Source organism: Corvus brachyrhynchos, unplaced genomic scaffold (genome assembly GCF_000691975.1).
Source record: "Corvus brachyrhynchos isolate BGI_N302 unplaced genomic scaffold, ASM69197v1 scaffold297, whole genome shotgun sequence".
Classification (NCBI taxonomy): domain Eukaryota; kingdom Metazoa; phylum Chordata; class Aves; order Passeriformes; family Corvidae; genus Corvus; species Corvus brachyrhynchos.
The window spans coordinates 224384-227070 of NW_008239118.1; the positions used below are offsets into that span (position 1 = coordinate 224384).

Here is a 2687-nt window from a genome sequence, read left to right on the forward strand (position 1 = left end):
TGTCCCCGGCTCCCGCGCCGCCGGAGCTGTTGTCACCTTTCCCGGAGCCGGTGTCATGTCTCACATCTCCTGTTCGCACCCGCAGCATCCATCATCCGCAGCCTGGCTCCGTAACTTCTCCTGGCATCTGTCAGGTCACCCTTTCTTTCGGCGCTTTATTTTTTCAGCAGAACATCCCCCATGCTGCGAGGGAGCCGCTGATTTATCAACCCCCCGCAAGCCCTGCGTGCCTGGCTTTCCAAGCAGGTCGGGAGCGGTGCGGGAGCGAGCGGGGGCCGCGCTCCCAGCCCTTGGGTGAGCTGACACACGCTCCTTCTTGGCTTATCTGTCACATCTGCTCTCGGTCACACATCTGGCAAAGGACAGCCATTACAGCTATTGCCCTGCGCTCCAGGATGTTCCTGCCTGGCGTCCAGCTGGGGAAAAAGGGTGAGGTCATGCAGGAACAGCTCCTTTCGGGGTGCTCCTGTGCTTAATCAGAATTGCCATTCATTAACTCTCTGGCCACTTGGAGCAGCAACAGGAGCATGGGAATGTTGTGAGGTCCACAGCTGGATGGCAGCTGGACCCCGCATCACCTGCAGGCTGAGGCGGCTCCTCACAGCAATGCCCGGGAGCAGAGCCCCAGCCCAGCCGCCTGGAGCCGTGCTCATGGGTTGGGAGCACCCCTGGAGCGGGAGCCCTGGATCAGGAGCCAGTCTCCCCCCAGCTGGCAGCCCCAGTTCCCCCATTCCAGGCTCTGGGGGTAACACCAAGCACTGTCGGGCGTTATTGCCTGCTATGCACCTGCTATTCCCACTGGAATTCCTTGGGTCAGGTGACGGAATGATGATGACGATTATTGAGCCAAGAGGATGCTGCCAAAAGGAAAGGATGGTGGCAGGATGGGGCCCTGATTCTTCTGAGCCTGAAATAAAATACATTTTATGCTGTGTCCTTATTTAATACCCACAGCAATGCTATCTATGAGCTGGACGAGTCCGTTTTCCCTTCCACACTCCTTCCTGCATGTGTGGAGGAGACAGTCAGGATAAACTGGAGAGCCATGTGAGGAACAGCAGAGCAGCCCCGAAGCCCAGCAGGATTTAACAGGGATGAAGTTGCCACATTTAATGGGTTCTGCAGTGGCTGTCCTGAACCCCAACAGTGTGACGCCCCTGGTTACGGATCAGAGAGGCAGCCCTGACCCTCTTCCCCCCTAAACACGTTTTACACACAGCTTCCAACCCCAGACATTCCTTCTAGGAATTGCTACTCGGTGCGATGCCACGAGAAATCAAGAGTAGTGGTGGTTAATAATAAACCAGGCAGCATGGAAAGAACAGATTGCGGTGGGAATTACTGTCTTTCCCGAGATTTGAGGGGTTGGGGGGGCTTTTTTGGGTTCGTCACTGTTGTTTTTAGCTGAGAGATCCCAGCTGGGCCTGAGACTCCGTGTGTGTGAGGAGCTATTTTCCTCCTTGCCTGTGCATCCATTGGGAGGCTTTAGCAGATAACAGCACTTCCCCTGCCACAGAGTCACACACACAAAGTCCTGGGAAAAAAGCTTCGTCCACGTCCTGCTTCCGTGGTAAGGAGAGTTTTCCTGTTAGAAGAGTGGCACTGGGACAGGCCTCGGTGACAGGAACTTGAGCAACCCCGAGAATGGAGAAGCAAGCTGAGGGGATGCAGGACCTACCTGTGGTTCAATAAAAGAAGTCACCATGTGGATCGTCCCACAGGCAAAGACAACACAATTCCAGCGATTCCTTGTGGGAGTAGCGGGGCTCCTCTCACTGTGATGCGATGTGAGAACATCCAGGTACCTGCAGCCAGCTCTAGGTTCCAAACCAGTAGGAAACTCCTTGCTGCTGTCCGCAGGGACGGAAATACAGAGGGCAAGTGCTGGGGAGGAGCGTGTGTGTTTATCCAGCACTTCAGCTAACAAGGAGTGATGCTCTCCAGAGCAGGAGATAAACTGGGAGATGAAATATGGGGCAATAACTGCGCCACGGAGGCGATGGCGCTGTGTTTAATGTGTGCCTCGTTGGGAGCAGATAGGCCATAACATGACAATAATGAAATATAAATGACCTACATAAAAAAAAAGATAAAATCAGGTCATTACCGGAGCGTCAGTTCTTTACAAAATAATTGGTAATGACCTTTGATAAAGAAATCACTCGTGGGATATTGCTGACAGCACCACTTCCAACAGAGGCAACGGAGCAGCCGCCTCTAAATCAGGGCCCGGGCTGCCGGGATGTGCTCGGGGTGTGCTCGGGATGGGCTGTGATTCCCTGATTCCGGGAGCTGGCGCTTCCTCCTCCTCTGCTCTCCTGGAAGCAGGAGCTCCAGGGGACCCCTGGCTGCCTCCCAGCACTGGATGGAAATGACTTTTGATTGCTCCCAGTCTGGCCGAGGGTGCGACAAAAGGCTGCAAACGTCACAGCCGGGATCCCCAGGGGGGTGAAAAACTCCCAAGAATCGGGGAGTGGGGAGGAGAGGATGGCTGGAGCACCCCAAAGGAGTGGCCCAACATCAGGAGCAGCAAGGACCTGCTGGAGGCAGCCCCCGGGTGGATCCCCCACAGCAGCGCTGAGCTGTTCCTCGGACTTCACTGCTTGTGCCGATCATCCCAGCTGGAAAACAAGCGAGTAACTGGCGGGTGTAAGGGGATCCATCATCTCCCCATCCCAGAGGGAAGA

At 55.3% G+C, this 2687-nt stretch overlaps 1 protein-coding gene and 1 long non-coding RNA gene across 4 annotated transcripts in view; one reads left to right on the forward strand and one right to left on the reverse strand.

The window, feature by feature from the left end:
* The window catches only part of LOC108448077, a 10366-nt gene extending 7685 nt beyond the window's left edge, over positions 1-2681 (reverse strand). Inside the window, exon 1 of the long non-coding RNA XR_001863862.1 lies at positions 37-2681. This is a non-coding gene — a long non-coding RNA (uncharacterized LOC108448077). The remainder of the gene's footprint in view (positions 1-36) is intronic.
* The window catches only part of LOC108448076, a 101104-nt gene that overhangs the window by 80367 nt on the left and 18050 nt on the right, over positions 1-2687 (forward strand). The window lies entirely within an intron of this gene.